Genomic DNA, 18,696 nt, shown 5'->3' with positions numbered 1-18,696 from the left:
AACTATCAGTGAACTTCTGATTGATCTTGCCCTTTGGATGGATTTTGTACCATCATGCACAGATCATTTGGAAAATATCAGCACATTGCTATGCAGATTTTCCAAATTTTGACCAACTTTATCATGTAACATTCAAAAATAGCATTTGTTAATATCACCATTGATCTCTAGAGAAGATCATAATGTATTGGGAGACTGTCAAGCTCCCAGTTCAGTTCAGTTCAGTCGCTCAGTCGTGTCTGACTCTTTGCAACCCCATGAACTGCAGCACGCTAGGCCTCCCTGTCCATCACCAACTCCCAGAGTATACTCAAACTCATGTCCATTGAGTTGGTGATGCCATCCAACCATCTCATCCTTTGTCGTCCTCTTCTCTTTCCCAGCATCAGGGTCTTTTCAAATAAGTCAGTTCTCCCAGCTTCAGGTTTTCCAGAATTCCAATTTCCCCTTGAAAGCTCCAATTTTAACATCGACAACAACTGCTATCATTTGCTTTCCCTGAAGTGACAGGTTTTTCCTTTATTCACTTTTGAGAAAATATCTGCCAAATATCCGAGTCTGAATAACCAGAGTTTGTCAGTTCTTTCTGTCAAGTGGAAATGGTGTTCTGCGAAAAAGTAATGCACATTCAGTTCTTGACTGACACAGTCACACAACTCTTTTCCTTGAGACAGCTTTAGTGCTCAGTCCACAGAGGAAATGCTTTCTGTATTCTTTCCCTATCATCATACAGAATATTAAAAATAAGTGTTCTGTAGGGTCAAGATTTAATAAAACTAATAATTTTTACTGCCTCATCAAAGATGTTCTTATGCGAACTGGCATTTTTTTTTTTTTTCCTTACCAAAAATTGTGGTGAAGAAAACAAGGACTCCTTCTACAGTTTGGTGCCACTGCCTTGATTCCTGCTCAGGCGTTAGCAGTTCTACTTCCATGACTTTAGCACTATCGGTGCAAATGTCAGAGCAGTGAAAAAAGGCAAATGACAATTTGGTATTTTTTAAGAAAATAGTTTAGACCTCACAGACACTCTGAAGCAAACTCAGGAACACCCCGGTGTCTGAAACCACCCTTTGAGAACAGCCTCCCTAAAAGGAAGCAGATGGACACCAGTGGTTTAAAGCAAAGGGCAAGAGAATTTTATTGTAGCTTTACTACTTAAGGGTGTGGACTTAGTGGTCAGGACTGCATTCAAGCCCTGGCTCCACTATGTTCTAGCAATGTGATAATTTTTTTTTTTTAATTCTTCATACTCGCCAGGTTCCCTATGAAGGTAATGATAGCAATGACAGCACGTATTTCATAGAGTTAATGTTAACCTTTAAATGAGAAAATGCACTGAAAGCCGAGCAGGTGCCTGGAGGATAGAAGGTCTTCAATAAGTTAGAAAGAAAACAAACCATGCCTGGAGGTTTGTACTGAAGGCACAATTAGGAAGAGAAAACCAATGAGATTTTGTGATGATTTGATATGAAGGGTGAAGAAGAGTTATGGGGTCAAGTTTATCTCCAGATTTCTGGTTTAAGCCTCAAGTTTAACCCAACCAAGAAGTAGAGGTTTGTAGCAATAAATTCTGCTTGAGTTTTATTTAGTTTGAGATGCCTGTGAGACAACTGGATGTATATTTATCTGAGACTCAAGAAAGCTGTCTGGGCTGGGTAAATGTTGATTAAGGAGTCACCAGTTAAAGCTGACGGAGAAGGCAATGGCACCCCACTCCAGTACTCTTGCCTGGAAAATCCCATGGACGGAGGAGCCTGGTGGGCTGCAGTCCACGGGGTCGCTAAGAGTCAGAGACTGAGTGACTTCACTTTCACTTTTCACTTTCATGCATTGGAGAAGAAAATGGCAACCCACTCCAGTGTTCTTGCCTGGAGAACCCCAGGGACGGGGGAGCCTGGTGGGCTGCCGTCTATGGGATTCCACAGAGTTGGACACAACTGAAGTGACTTAGCAGCAGCAGCATTAAAGCTGAAGAATACACAGTACATTATTTAGGAAAAAATTGGAAATATGAAAAAGCAGGACTCTTGTGATTACCATTTTTTAAAGAGAGGGAACACAGAGGATATTAAACAGTGAAATTAGAACAGTTATATAGATGCCAAAAGAGGAATTTCTAAGAAGTTAATTAAAAGGCATGCATTGGATTTGACAAAAAGTCCAGCTACCTGCCTTTAAAATAAATGAGGAACAGGCACAGAGAAGTAATCTTCATTGAAGTATCTGTCTATTGACAAACACAGATTGTTGCCCTAAAGCGACACATTTTCCGTACATTCTGTTCTTGACTGATTTTTCCTATTATTGTTGACATTTTTTATCTTGAATCTTACTATTGTGTGATTTGATATTAAAGATCTAAGCTGTGTATAAGTACAGAAAGATAGATTTGTGTAACCCAGATCAGTTTTCCAGGCTCACATATCTGTGTGCTGTGATACTAACATAAGCTGCTGAAAACATGTAAAACCAACGAATACAATGAGTACAAAATTAATAACTGTTAGTGAATCAGAATCTGAGAAAAATGGCACAGTAAATATTTGAGATATGCCGTAGCACTACCGCAGCAGAAACAAAAGTATTTTTTCCATTAGTCATTTAGCCCGTGAAGTTTCATCTTGCCTAATTTTCCAGAACAGAAGACAGTTTGGTGAATTGTATTGGTCTATAGCCTGTTAGTATCAATAGTCTCTCTCCGTCTCTGTAGGGATTTTTATAATTACGTTACAGACAAAATCAATTAGTTCTGGTCTATTTCCATGGAAACTGAATTATGTCAGAGGCTATAAATTTGCCATCTTCAAGGAAGGAAAGTTGTTCTGTGTCATACAACTTGAGAGATCAGGGAAGGAAAAAACAACATCCGAATATATTTTCATGTTCTTGACGACGAGAGAGTTGTCAGAGAAAGACTGGTTTCATTAGTGAGAACAGGATGCTGTCTGTGTTTTCTTGGTATCAACAAAAGAAATAGGAAAGGTATAATCTAAAAGATAGAATGGACCAATTAACTATTTTCCTACTAAATAAAGTTATTATTTTTTCCAAAGGAATTTTCGTTTAGGGCTTATAAGTGGCATGTGTGACCAAAAGCATATTTTATCAAAGGCATACACATAGCATTCAACACATTATAATAATAACCACTGGGCACTCACCAAGGCTGAATAAAATATTATTGTCTATGTTTTAAAAGTTTTGAAATTATTGCTTTGTTGGTGTGCCTACCTAACCAAGTGACTTTGAGGATTAAATAAAATAATAGATAAAACTCAATTGAATGATCACTATGTCTTAGATAATTTACGTCATGTAATTTACGTACACTAACTTATTTAATTGTCATTTTAACCCTATGAGGGTATTACTATTACTATTTTCCCCGTTTTACAGATAGGAAAACCTAGGTATAGGTAGGTTGGATAATTTGTCCAAGTTACAAAAGTAATAAGGAGTCAGGATTTGAATACAGATAGTTTAGGATAAAGCCTGGGTCCCAAGCCTGCAAAATGAGAAGAATTTTAGTTCATGTCTTCAGAAATGGAATTACGATGAGTCAGCTACCTTATTAGGAGGTTATTATGTATAGAGGTTGTTATGTATGTATGATGTTAGGAATGGGGTGGTACCATCTAAGAAGCACAGCAATAGAGTCCTCACCTTTGCTTTAAAATACAAAACAAACAGGAATGAATTAATAAACATAAAAGGCACATCTAATAGATACCTGTTCACATGTATGTTAAACATTTTGGAGCTATTTAAAGGTAAATTAAATTAACTAACGGTCTGGACAAGCCTATTGAGAAAGTAACTCTGTAGTGTGGTTATCACCATACTATGGCCAAATACAAATTAAATCTAGACTTTCTCTACTATTGTTCCCTTTCTGTCAGATAAACACATGATTGTCCATAAAAGAACTATTTTGGTCTTTTTCTACCTGGACTTAATGTCAGACATCTGAAAAAAAATAGCTGAATGTGAAAGCAGAAGTTCATCTCTGGCTTCAGAACAGTTTTTGTCTTGGAAATAATTATTATTTTTTAGGAGATGATGTTGCCTGTGACTTTATCATTATCAGATAGATACACGCTCAGAGAGACAACTGCTAACTAATAATGACAATTAAGCCAATATTGTAATAAACAAATCAGCATCATTGGTTTTATCAGCTCCTCAGTTTGTCTACTGTGTTTTCAAACTGAAGTAAATTTTGTGTTCATCTTCCCAACAGCCATTCCACTTCAATACCTCTTTCAAACCCCTTGCCTATCATTAGTTAAGGATTAGACATTTGGTCCAGTTCTGGCCAATACAAGGTGAGGGCAAGTCTGCCAACTTGGCATCTGTAAAGTTTTCTTCACTCAAAAAAGACTGAGGGGGAGACAGAGTTTTCTGTCCCGTGGACACTGTTGCATCAGGGTATGATGGTCCTGCTGCCGGCACTTAAAACCAAGGCGTGCCATTGTGAGGGCAAAGCTGACACGCTGAGGGTGGCAGATCACAGAGACAGATCTGCCCTTGGGCTCTTGACGATCACTCACCTCCTGGACCCAAGCAGCCTCTGCACTGCTTGTTAGTTCAATAAACATCCTTCTTGACTTAGATAATTTTAGACAGCTTTTTTTCATTAGTTGCGGCTGATACACCAAACAAATAAACACTCCTCGGTAGGTTCAAAAACTTGGCCAGTCCAGGAGCCAGCTTACAGTCCAATTCTGACTACATGTTTAGATGTCCTTTATCCTATACACATAGATGACCTACAGAACCAATTACCAAATAAATAAGTTCAACTAAATACAATCCTGGATAACTTGCTGAATACACAAGATGAATGTGTCTCTTGAGAGAAAAAGAAATAAAATGCTGGTTTAGTTTCTCTTTACTTACATCAATAGCCTTTGTCATCTCTCCACTCCCTGAGGTCATCTCTGCCATGTCTCTTGAGTGTTTTTCTCTTTGGGAGGAACAAACTAGCAAGGAGGCAGGAAATCCCTCTTCTGCCTCCTTTTTGTCCTGAAACTGTTGCCATTGTTAGTTTACTAGATTTTAGTTTACTTTGCACAAACACGATTTAGACCCACTAGAAGTTTAGGTACCTTAGATAGTCACAGCACCTTTTTCCGGAAAAAACTCCAGGCCAATTCTGGGAATTATCTCATTTGTTCTTATACGACCCTTATAAGAGATTCTGTGTTTTTATTCCAGTGTGCCACTCTGCCACAAATCCTTGACAGGTATCTCATCCCTGATGAACTCTGATGTGGCTTGACATTACCTTCCTTGCTCCATGACCTGTGAAGAAAGAGAACACAGGTGAGGTGAATCCAGCACCTTTGACATTTGGATTGATATGGGTACTCTGTTTCTGGATCTGGATTTTGTATGCACTTTATTTACTTATAGTCCTAGATCAAGAAATCAGGATTCACACAAAACATGTTGTGTGAGCCTTATGAGCAGCGTACCCTTGTGTGCTCAAGGGATGATGGGACCGGGAACCATTGTCAGGATCCTGCAGTGGGCATAGGACTCACCTCCTTCAGTGGCAACCTTGATTCCAGTCCTTCTGAAGACAGACTGGAGCTCCAGGGCATCTGCCTGTTCTTCACCTCCTACTTCCTTCCCCCCTCTCCTCTCTTTACTGCCCCTTTGCTTCTTTTCTTCAAATACCAGAAAGATCAAAGAGGTAGACCCTTGGAGTGTACGGTACACATGGAGGTTATGGGTTATTATCCTAATTCCTTTTCCTCTCCACCTAAAATCCCATTTTATTTGCTAAGATAAGACCAATAAACTTTATTCAATGGCTTCTATGAATAAATTTTAGATAAGCAGAGGTGAAAAAAACCAGCATGTTAAACCAAGGTGTAATATATATCAATCTGATGTCATAGTCCTTCTGGCTATAACCATTAGCAATGGCTAAGCCTAGTTAAACCAATGATTATTTAAAAGGACGATATATGAAAGTGAAAGTGTTAGTCACTCAGTTGTGTCTGACTCTTTGCGACCCCATGGACTGTAGCCAACCAGGCTCTTCTGTCCATGGGATTTTCCAGGCAAGAATCCTGGAGTGGGTTGCCATTTCCTCCTCCAGGGGATCTTCCCAACACAGGGATCAAACCCAGGTCTCCCACATTGCAGGCAGATTATTTACCATCTGAGCCAACAGGGATACCCAATCAGTATCCCTGATTTAAATCAGCAATTAGTATTTTTTAAAATACTTCATTTCATGTATACAAATCTTACATGGTAAACCAGTCTGGATCCTCATGAATGAATCTCTTTTTACAATTTACTGTGAAAAAAAAAAGTCCCATTAAATGTCACCTTTTAATTTAATACATAGTTTTTTTTTTTTTCATCTTCATCTCCAGAGGAGAACTCACTCCTAAACAACAAATCTCTTCTTTAATCTGTCATCAGAGTGATCTTTTAAAAATATGTATCTTATCCTTATTAAACTTTATAAGTGCTTCTTAGTGAGTTAGACTTAGGAAAGTGTGCCGGTGCCTTTATGATCTGGCCTTTGTCTTTCCTCTCTTTCACTTGGTAGCAACACAGACCTGGCTCTGCCATTTGCTAGCTGTTTAACATTGAACATGTTACCTGACCAGTCCAATTTTTAGTTTCCTCTCTGTTCATGGAAACTATAATACCCATGGAAAGAGGGCTGTTGTTAGAATTAAATGATCTGCACACATACACACATGCATGTAGAGTCATTTGTACAATAGCTGGTATAAAGTAGGTTTTCCATAAAAGCTGGAGACTTTAGTAGTAATAGAAGTAGCAATAATAGGAATAACAGTATTATAGTTATTATTACTTTACTAATACCCATCATCAGATCTTGAAGCATTAAATTTCATTCAAGTATTACATTGTTAAATTTATAGTCCTTAAATAAATGTTAGTTGCTTCTACTTTAAGTCACAGGCTAATAAACACTACTTCTCTCCTTCACAGCATGTAAATAACTGAGTTTTCAATACCTTGATCTTCATCCTGACTTATAATGAGCATGGTATTAAACAACTAAAATATCAAATTTAGATATTCTAAATTATGTGCAGTCTTTTCTCTGGAAACATTTTCAGCCTTTTCTCTGGTGCGGGGGGTGAAGTTGGGAGGACTAAATATCAAAGAGAAACTAAGAACTTCAGGATGAACAGAAGAGTAGAGTTTGAAAAAGCATGCCAGAAAGTTCTGATTCGCTTCAGTTCTTCTTCTTCACCCTCCCCTTGTGAAAATCACTGATTCACGGATTAGAGAAAATATATCTCATGGCCTGGGCTCCAAATGGGAGAGATTTTTTTCAGTCTCGAGTACACATGGGAAATAGTGATTTCTGCATATGGTTTCACACTCCAATTTAGGTCCAATACTTTGAGTTGTATTATGTCTTAATAAGATCTCTATCTCACTCATCATTCGAAGAAGACCATGGTTTATAGATTAATTGTAAGATAAAATAGGACTACTTGAGTTAAGAAGAGAATGAGGATTCTTTAAATCAGTTCTGAACTTCAGTGAGCATAAGAATCACTTGGACTGCTTATTAAATCTGTAGACTTCTGGGTTCAATCTATGGAGATTCTGAAAAAATTAGTCTTGGGCAAGACCCAGGGATCTGCATTTTAAAACAGTACCTTAGATTAATTTGATGGAAATGGCACATAGAGTACAGTTTAAGAAGGTTATTCTGAAAGGAAAGAGTAGAGATTACTATGAATATGAGATGGTCACTTTATACAATCAAGGCTGGAATTTAGCGCTTATGTTCCCAATAGGTAAGGAAAAGTGAAAGTACACAGAATCATATGTATCTGATTTTATTTTAGGAAACAAAACAAAACAAAAAGATTCTTAAACACTGTGTATAAAAAGACAATCTTTCTCCAAGAACCAAACTGAGGGAAGAAGTTTTGCTATCAAGGGACACTACATAACATGCTTAGCAGATATCTTAAATTTAATTTCACAGAAAACCCATACAAGGTTTAATCTAATAAGACTTATACTAATGGTTAAAGTAGTTGAACTCAGTGAATTCCATTAAGATGGTGATGAGATAAGATGATTTAGAAACTATACTTTCAGATTATTTAATATAAGTATTGGACCTACAGATCCCCCCAAAATGGATAGCCTGCCTTTGAAATTATCTTAAAAGAATTTTAGCAGTTCAGAAATTAAGGGAAATTCTTTATACCATGAATGAGGAAGTTGTTATTCAAAGAGTATGACAGAAACTTTACTCTAAAAAGGGTAGATGTCACCAGCTGAGGAACTTTGCTTTAATTTTATTTTTCTTAGCTCATTTTTATTTATACTGTTAATATTATTAATTGTAATATTAATACCAACAGTTGAATTTTCTAGAGATGAGTTTTATATTTCCTTTTGTATAAGTTTATCCTAATAATTGATTTATCCTTTAATTTCTTCTAGTCCAGTGTTTAATTTTTGTCTTGAAATTATCTTAAAAGAATTTTAGCAGTTCAGAAATTAAGGGGAATTCTTTATACCATGAATGAGAAAGTTGTTATTCAAAGAGTATGATAGTAACTTTACTCTAAAAAAGGTAGGTGTCCATTGTTTTTAAACCTTATTTTGCCTCTTTAGTTTATCCTTTAACTATTTGCAAGAATACACAGAAGAACTGTACAAAAAAGATCTTCACGACCCAGATAATCATGATGGTGTGATCACTCACCTAGAGCCAGACATCCTGGAATGTGAAGTCAAGTGGGCCTTAGAAAAGCATCACTATGAACAAAGCTAGTGGAGGTGATAGAATTCCAGTTGAGCTGTTTCAAATCCTGAAAGATGATGCTGTGAAAGTGCTGCACTCAATATGCCAGCAAATTTGGAAAACTCAGCAGTGGCCACAGGACTGGAAAAGGTCAGTTTTCATTCCAATCCCAAAGAAAGGCAATGCCAAAAAATGCACAAACTATCGCACAATTGCACTCATCTCACATGCTAGTAAAGTAATGGTCAAAATTCTCCAAGCCAGGCTTCGGCAATATGTGAACCGTGAACTTCCTGATGTTCAAGCTGGTTTTAGAAAAGGCAGAGGAACCAGAGATTAAATTGCCAACATCTGCTGGATCATGGAAAAAGCAAGAGAGTTCCAGAAAAACATCTATTCCTGCTTTATTGACTATGCCAAAGCCTTTGACTGTGTAGATCACAATAAACTGTGGCAAATTCTGAAAGAGATGGGAATACCAGACCACCTGATCTGCCTCTTGAGAAATGTGTATGCAGGTCAGGAAGCAACAGTTAGAACTGGACATGGAACAACAGACTGTTTCCAAATAGGAAAAGGAGTACGTCAAGGCTGTATATTGTCACCCTGTTTATTTAACTTCTATGCAGAGTACATCATGAGAAACGCTGGACTGGAAGAAGCACAAGCTGGAATCAAGATTGCAGGGAGAAATATCAATCACCTCAGATATGCAGATGACACCACCCTTATGGCAGAAAGTGAAGAGGAACTCAAAAGCCTCTTGATGAAAGTGAAAGTGGAGAGTGAAAAAGTTGGCTTAAAGCTCAACATTCAGAAAACGAAGATCATGGCATCTGGTCCCATCACTTCATGGGGAATAGATGGGGAAACAGTGGAAACAGTGTCAGACTTTATTTTTGGGGGCTCCAAAATCACTGCAGATGGTGACTGCAGCCATGAAATTAAAAGACGCTTACTCCCTGGAAGGAAAGTTATGACCAACCTAGATAGCATATTCAAAAGCAGAGACATTACTTTGCCAACAAAGTCCGTCTAGTCAAGGCTATGTTTTTTTCTGTGGTCATGTATGGACGTGAGAGTTGGACTGTGGAGAAGGCTGAGTGCCGAAGTTTGATGCTTTTGAACTGTGGTGTTGGAGAAGACTCTTGAGAGTCCCTTGGACTGCAAGGAGATCCAACCAGTCCATTCTGAAGGAGATCAGCCCTGGGATTTCTTTGGAAGGAATGATGCTAAAGCTGAAACTCCAGTACTTTGGCCACTTCATGCGAAGAGTTGACTCATTGGAAAAGACTCTGATGCTGGGAGGGATTGGGGGCAGGAGGAGAAGGGGATGACAGAGGATGAGATGGCTGGATGGCATCACTGACTTGATGGATGTGAGTCTGGGTGAACTCCGGGAGTTGGTGATGGACAGGGAGGCCTGGTGTGCTGTGATTCATGGGGTCGCAAAGAGTCGGACATGACTGAGCAACTGAACTAAACTGAACGATTTTGGAGGCTTCCTGGTAACTCACGCAACAGTAAAGAATCTGCCTGGCAAGCAGGAGACCTGAGTTCAATCCCTCACTCTAGAAGATCCCCTGGAGAAGGAAATATCAACCACTCCAGTATTCTTGCCTGGAGAATTCCTTGGACAGAGGAGCTTGGTGGCTACAGTCCATGGGGTGCCAAAGAGTCGGACGTGACTGACTTTCATTTTTATTTCACTTAGCTATTTTTAGCCATTTATGCAGCTTTCTTTCCTTTCAGTCCATTTTATCCTCATTTATGTTGACATAATGTACCTGCTTCAGAATTTTCCAGATCAAAACCATTTCTGGCAGGCATTCAACTGTAAAACTCTGGGGACTCAGTTAGCTCTTTGTGCAGGGGCTGAAGTAAATCCAAAGCCACACACTAAGGAGTTCACAGCTATTGTCATCAGGTCCCTGGCAGTGTTTCCCCATGGGGAGGGGACCTCCTTCCATCTGGATGGGATTGCTGGTTGGCTTTTGGCGTCTGTAATAGCCCTATCCTACCAGCTGCTCCTTTGGTTTTAGGACTTGAAACTGTTATCAGGTAAATAACTTCAAATGGTCAAATCACCAAGATGTTATGAAGTAATATACTAAGAATTTTGTCTAGGAAGGAAAACCACACATCTACTTCTCTGGGTACTTCAGATTCTCCTGGAGTAAATTTGACCATTAGAAGACTAAATGAAGGTCTCAGTTAATTTAAAATCTGAGATTTCTTTCTTTGAGTTGTATTAAATTCATTTCTGCCTTACTCTAAAAATGTTGAGGCTGAGACTCAGAAGCTTAAATGTACATTCTAAAACAGTGACTTCATTAATGCGCAATGTTGAACAGGTTTAATCATCTACATTTTCTCCATTTTCATCGTCTTCAACTGCCTGTTGCTCATGTATTTTGAAAAAATAATGTACCATTTTACTTTATTTTTTATAAAGAGATAAAATATAATAAAAACAAAAAGTTGTTGCTGTTCAGTTGCCAAGTTGTGTCTGACTCTTTTGTGACCATATGGACTGCAGCCCACCAGGCTCCTCTGTCCATGGGATTCCCAGGCTAGAATACTGGAATGGGTTGCCATTTCCTTCTCCATAAATAAAAGTTAAATTTCTCTAAATACATGATTTAAAAGATGTATTGGAACTTGGAAGTCCAGTATTCTAAAACTGAAAAGGCTCCTTCTGGCATCTAGTTTCACCATTAGAGTGTCAGTGGTCCTCAAAATTTAGCATCAGAATCACCTGTAGGGCTTTTAGTAAATCACAGCTTGCCAGGTTCTACCTCAGAGTTGCTTGTAGATACAGGCGAAGCCCCAAATGTTGTTTCTAATAAGCACACAGAGGATGCTGATGATGTTAGCCCAGGAATCCCATTTTGACAATGACTGGCTGATAGAATCCAGAAATTTTTTTGTTTGTTTGTTTGTTCTGTTTTTTGTTGTTGAACTTAGAAGCATATGTGCCAGTCATACTGTTCTCATTTTTATGATTTCTCAAAGATAAGAGCCATAGCTTCTTCAGTCTCATTGTTTATTTGTTTAATGTCCTGTGGTGTAATTCTTCTGAACCTGGAAGCTTAAAATGATTTATGGCAGTATTTCACAGAAGCCTGCAATAGCTTTGTAAGCATCTCCCTGATTCCAGCCTGACTCCCATGGAGCCTATTTTCACCCAGCAGTCAGAGTGATTTGGGGAAAAGAGAAAACAAATCGAGTTATTTCTCTGTGCAGGAGCCTACAGGAGCTACCCAGAGAAAAGGCCAAACTCTGTATAATTGCCTCTAAGACCTTATGAATGGCTTTCCAGTTACCTTGCTGAACTCATCCTGAACTCATTGCTCTCCTTTTTTCTCACTCCTCTCTAGTCATACTGGCTACTGGCTGTCCTTTGCACCTGCCAAACGCAGATATACTGCTCAGTCTCCTAGGAGTGTTGTTTCCTCTGGATAACCTAACTTTCTCATCTGCAAGTCTTGGTCAAAACTTTACCTTTTCAGAGAGACCTTCTGTGCTTCCCCTCCATCTCCTTACCCCACTTTATTGTTTCCAAAGCACTTATCACCTTATTATGTACTATATAATTAACTGATTTATAATGTCTATTATTCACTTTCTATTTTTCCTGGGTAGAACATAAGACTTAAAGGGGCTGGAATATTCCTTTCTTGGTCCCTTTTGTTCACCAGTGAATCCCAAGTACTTAGAACAGTGCATGGCACATAGTGGGTGCTCAACAGATATTTTTTGAATAAATGAATTACTCAATGTTAGTTTCTTATAAAGATTTAAACTTTTTACTTAGATTTGCTATTTCAAATTCAGCCTACAACTACTCTTTAGAAAGTCTTGTATTCTATTTAGGTAGCATATTTTATAACAGCAAAGTCTAGAAAAAAACTGAAATATCCACTCATATAAGATTGGTTAGGTAAATAAAGTAACGTAGTTTTGTGTCATATAGCCATGAAGATGGTAAAACATAGAAAAGCAACAAAAGCCAAATACTCTATAGGCACAATATTTGCTAATTATGTAGTTGTATTTCTTCTAGATCACATACATACATTCAAAACCTGTTTACCTCAAAGATTATTGACTAAGTATGCTGAGTTTGGGCTTCCCTGGTGGCTCAGGGATGAAGAATCTGCTGCCAATGCAGGAGACCTGGGTCCAATCCATCCCTGGGTCAGGAAGATTCCCTGGAGAAGGAAATGGCAACACTCCAGTATTCTTGCCTGGGAAATCCCATGGAAAGAGAAGCCTGGGCTACAGTCTATGGGATCTCAAAGAGTCGGACACAACTCAGCGACTAAACAACAACATGCTGAGTTTATCAGACCCTCTTTAATACAAAGCAAAGTGAGGAATGAATATTTTCCTCAAAGAATTCCACACCTCAAAATATCTTGGAGAAGGAATAGTAATGATAATAGAGGACACTGACTTGCTCTGTGCCAGGCACTGATTAGCTCATTTTTATCTTGACAGTAACTCTATGAGATAAAGGTGATTATTGTCCTCATTTTGCAGATAAGCAAACAATAGGATTCAGAGAGGATAAGTAAGACGTCCAAAGTCACATGGCTAGTAATCATGCCACCAAATCCAGTGTCTTTTTTTTCTTCAGTTCAGTTCAGTTGCTCAGTCGTGTCCGACTCTTTGCGACCCCATGAATCGCAGCACTCCAGGCCTCCCTGTCCATCACCAACTCCCGGAGTTCACCCAAACCCACGTCCATTGATGGTGATGCCATTCAGCCATCTCATCCTCTGTCGTCCCCTTCTCCTCCTGCCCCCAATCCCTTCCAGCATCAGAGTCTTTTCCAATGAATCAACACTTCGCATGAGGTGGCCAAAGTACTGGAGTTTCAGCTTTAGCATCATTCCTTCCAAAGAAATCCCAGGGCTGATCTCCTTCAGAATGGACTGGTTGGATCTTCTTGCAGTCCATGGGACTCTCAAGAGTCTTCTCCAACACCACAGTTCAAAAGCATCAATTCCTCGGTGCTCAGCATTCTTCACAGTCCAACTCTCACGTCCATACATGACCACAGAAAAAAACATAGCCTTGACTAGACGGACCTTTGTTGGCAAAGTCTCTGCTTTTGAATATGCTATCTAGGTTGGTCATAACTTTCCTTCCAAGGAGTAAGCATCTTTTAATTTCATGGCTGCAGTCACCATCTGCAGTGATTTTGGAGTGCAAAAAAATAAAGTCTGACACTGTTTCCACTGTTTCCCATCTATTTGCCATGAAGTGATGGGACCAGATGCCATGATCTTCGTTTTATGAATGTTGAGCTTTAAGCCAACTTTTTCACTCTCCACTTTCACTTTCATCAAGAGGCTTTTGAGTTCCTCTTCACTTTCTGCCATAAGGGTGGTGTCATCTGCATATCTGAGGTGATTGATATTTCTCCCTGCAATCTTGATTCCAGCTTGTGCTTCTTCCAGTCCAGCGTTTCTCATGATGTACTCTGCATAGAAGTTAAATAAGCAGGGTGACAATATACAGCCTTGACACGCTCCTTTTCCTATTTGGAACCAGTCTGTTGTTCCATGTCCAGTTCTAACTGTTGCTTCCTGACCTGCATATAGGTTTCTCAAGAAAAAGTAAAAATCAGACGCTCTCCCTAAAAAATAATTTACTGATTTGTTTCTCCAGCTTCATCTTACATGCTCTCCTACATGTGTGCTCCTCCCTAGTCAAATGTATGTTTGCCATTCCCTGAAAGTCCCGTCTCTGGCCTCTGACTTTCAGAAACCTTCCCTCTGCCTGAATTCTCACTCACCACCAATTACTGCCTGTTAAAATCCTACCTATACGCCAAGGCTCATCATACCTAAATTCTGAGTCAGAAGTTGTTTTGCCTTCCTCTGAACTCCAACAACTTGCACAGATTGTCTTTAAAATTCATATAATAATTATAATACTCTGGCTTCTGCTTTTATTAAGGATGTGCCTTATTTCTTCTACATTTTAAATTTCTTGAAGATAAAGATTTTATTGCTTATCTACCACAGTCAGCAGGATATTATTAGATATCTTCTGAATATTATTACCTAAAACAAATTCTGCTAGTGCCCTATCCAGTGTGTTAGCTCTGGTCACATGTAGGAATTGAACACTTAAATTATAGCTAGTGCCAAATCTGAAATGATAATATTTTTGGATATTGGCTTAAATTAAAAAAAAAAACAGCATTAGTAACCTTAATTTCACTTGTTTCTTTTGTCTTTTTTTAATGTTATCATCTAGAAATTGTCAAAGTACATATGTTCATCTCATATCTGTAGTGATGAGTGCTGGTTCAGTGTATACCTTTCTCCTATTCCTTTTCCATCCACCAAATGATCAAACCTACTAACAAATGAATTAAGAAAGCAGGCAATCCCCTGTTCTGAGATGCTCTAAAAGGGAGAGGCACACTCTGTCTATCATTTTCTGTTTTACTTGGTTAGATGGTTGTTTTCGTCTTTAATTCCTAGGATTTTGGACCAAGAAACAAAAGTGAACATTGTGTGTTTCTGCGTGTGTGTGTGTGTGTGTGTGTGTGTAAGAGACAGAGAAACATGGAAGGTAACATTTAAACACATTTAAACATCTAAATCAGAATATATCCAGAATTATAGAAAGCTTTCTATTTTGAAGTAAACTGGCATCAAGGAAAATAGAAAGCAAATAAAGTTCTCAGCCCAGTAAACAGCCCTTGATCCATTTCTATCGTAATGTCAGTTTTGCTTCAGCCATAATAGAGAGCCCTGCAAGTTGCCCCCAGCCACGTCTCTCCTCCTGCTTGCTGGTGCCTTGTGCTTTAGGCAGTTTCTTTCCAGGCAACCACAGACTGTTTACTGACTGTAATCAAAATGACAGCACACTGTTTTCACAACCCAGCATTGAGTCGATTGCCTTTTTCACTTGGCAACCTAAGGGAGCTTGAGGTATAACTTGCATCACTTCAAGATGGTGGTGCTTACTTCATATGTAACCTGCATCCTCTGAGGCTTAAACTACAGAGGAATGGAGAGTTATCTAGCATGCAGCAGGGAGGCTGTGAAATCAGCCTTCAGATTAGTGCTAGTGGTAAACTCCACTGGAGCACACTTATTTAGGTGTGGCTGCAGTTCTGCTGTGGTTCTTCCCCAGCCAGAACCCAGCCGCCTGAGCAGCTTCTCTTTTAAGCATCCCCACCCCACCCCTGGTGGGCTGCCGTCTATGGGGTTGCACAGAGTCAGACACGACTGAAGCGACTTAGCAGCAGCAGCAGCACCCCACCCCCACCCCACCCCAGCTAGATGGTTATAATGTTGTGGAGTCTGACCACCTTGAAGATGGAGAGGAGAGGCAGAGGAGAGTATAATACAATAGAAACATGCCCTGCCTCTAAGAGACAGAAGAAAACAGATAGGGGAATGCCTGTGACTCAAGTAATCTGTAAGTTCTAGGCTTGTCTTTGACGTCACTTGCTGTGACATGTTGAATGCTCAGTGTTTTTGGTATTGAGTGTCCACATCTGTTATGGAGAAGGAAGCAGGGATGTGACTAGTTGATATGCAGCACCTCTTTTATCTCTACAGCACTGAAACTCTGTGCTTGGTGTATTCCAACATTTATCCCTTCTGAGAGACAGTGATCTGAAGGTGCAGCAGTTGCCTTATACTCTGAACTCAAAGGGTCATTGAATATTGGACTAATGATGTAACTGGGGTTGGCTGTGTTATACCTTTTAGAGTCTGTCTTCATATTCAGAATACTTTATGGGCTATGTGCTTGTTCAAATTTGAGCTATGTTTTTTTGATGAATCAATATTATGAATACCTTGAGAAGAGTATAGCTGGAGGGTTGGTTGCTGAAGAGAATTGTCCCTCACATCTTTTCTATTTAGATACTCAATTCTGTACACATAATTTCTTCCTAAATTGGTGATATCAAAAATCTTCTATACAAATAACAATTAAAAAAAAAACTAACAAAACCTCGAGTCTAGGTTTCAATGAAATACGATCAGTCATTGAAGAAAATGTGAAAACAGAGAGTCTATGTTTTTCCTTCTGCCACTTAGCACATCATTTGTACCAAAATAGAGCAAAGACCTCCGTGCGCTGCCTGAGTTAGGTGTAGATGTTACCACTTATTTGGGATTCCCTGTTGGTCAGTGGTAAAGAATCACTCTGTAAAGCAGGAGACATTCAATACCTACATTGGAAAGATCCCCTGGAGGAGGGCATGGCAACCTACTCCAGTACTCTTGCCTGGAGAATCCCAGGGACTGAGGAGCCTGGCAGGCTTCAGTTCATAAATTTGCAAAGAGTTGGACGTGACCGAAGTGACTGAGCAGGCACCCACATTACCACTTAATTGCAGCAGGATCACACAGTGGAGGGTCTCTGCATGTAAACACAGCAGGGATACTGTTCAGAGCTCAATTCTTTGGGGGCTAAAGGAAGCCAGAATGCCACAGGCAATAGAAAATTACATTTGATGCAAAATTTTCCTTAGAGATTGCAGCAACCAATATGCTAATTAGAGTCAAGACAGGCATAGCCTGCCTGGCCCTTCCCAGGATGCAGGATCTAGCAAGACTCTGGCTAGTGAGGGCAGCAATCATAAGGAGAAACAAAAGCGTTGAACGGAGGAGATGCTAGGAAGGACAGAGCTGGAATTTGTGGCATTTCTACAGTGTTCTTGAACTGAGAACTTCTTCAAGTATGGAACTTGAACTAACTACTCAAGGACATGGCCAATTTAGGGTTCTGATAAAATTGCCTGTGCAAAGTTGGGCATTGAATTCATTTATTCTTCAAATGTCTTTCTCCTTTTAAAAAAATAATAGACTTTATTTTTTTAGGGCAGTTCTAGGTTACCAGAAACTTGAATAGACAGTTCACAGACACAGAAAACACACTTATGTTTACCAAAAGGGAAAGAGGGAGGGGAGGGATAAATTTAGGAGTTTGCAGATACAAACTACTATATATAAAAGAAACAACAAAGGCCTACTGTATAGCATAGGGAACTATATTCAGTATCTTATAATAATCTATAATGAAAAAGAAAAAATGCATATACATATATGTGAATTACTTTGCTAAACACCAGAAACCAACACAACATTGTATGTCAACTATACTTCAATTTTTTAAAAATCCAAGAAAACATAAAATATCTATCAAATGTTGAAAAAAAAAAGTCAAAGAGTTTCCAAATCAAGTGTGCCTCTTTATGTCTTAGATATTTAGTTTTCAAATGTTTTATTCAGGAAGAAATTGAGAATAAATAGAAAGTATTTTGTTATGCATAAAGTTTCCCAAATTTAGCTTTCCTGAGGGATCTGGGTTATTGGAGAAAGTGAGTATTATTTTATGGTTACATCTGTATCACAGAGTGTTGTTTCAAACATAATACAGTTATAGTACATTTAATGGATATTTAAAAGAAATGTGTCTTAACGATGACTCAGGATAATTTTGAGACACAGAGTAAACAAGTTTAACAAATGTATTAGAGAGCTTACTACTGCAGTTTCCAGGGCGTATTTTAACTCGTGCTAATTTGCATAGAGATCTGCATCATGATTTGGATGTGCTTTGCCACTTTTCATTTACTCCTGAGCATTACCCTTCCCCTTTTCAAAATATACTTAATGCTTTTGAATAACAAATTGGAATTCTTTTCCCCAAAGAATCCACTTATTTCTCACAGTTGTCACTGTGTTGGTAGAGGAAATGGTCATATCAACCATAAATTTTTTGCTCTCTACACTGACTAATTTAAGGTGTCTTTACCTTTCATTAAAAAACATTTCTTTTTGGTTCAGTTCAGTTCAGTCACTCAGTCGTGTCCGATTCTTTGCGACCCCATGAATCGCAGCACGCCAGGCCTCCCTGTCCATCACCAACTCCTG

General features: G+C 38.9%; 1 protein-coding gene across 1 annotated transcript in view; it reads right to left on the bottom strand.

Annotated features, from left to right (window-relative positions):
• SCN3A (sodium voltage-gated channel alpha subunit 3) overlaps positions 1–18,696 on the bottom strand; it is a 121,106-nt gene that overhangs the window by 93,832 nt on the left and 8,578 nt on the right. Inside the window, exon 2 of the mRNA XM_061436473.1 lies at positions 5,112–5,307. The gene's annotated coding sequence lies outside the window, so the exon portion shown is untranslated. The remainder of the gene's footprint in view (positions 1–5,111; positions 5,308–18,696) is intronic.

This window comes from Bos javanicus, chromosome 2, assembly GCF_032452875.1.
Source record: "Bos javanicus breed banteng chromosome 2, ARS-OSU_banteng_1.0, whole genome shotgun sequence".
Taxonomy (NCBI): Eukaryota; Metazoa; Chordata; class Mammalia; order Artiodactyla; family Bovidae; genus Bos; species Bos javanicus.
The sequence above is the reverse complement of the archived record's forward strand: the minus strand, read 5'-3'. Positions and strand labels throughout refer to the sequence as shown.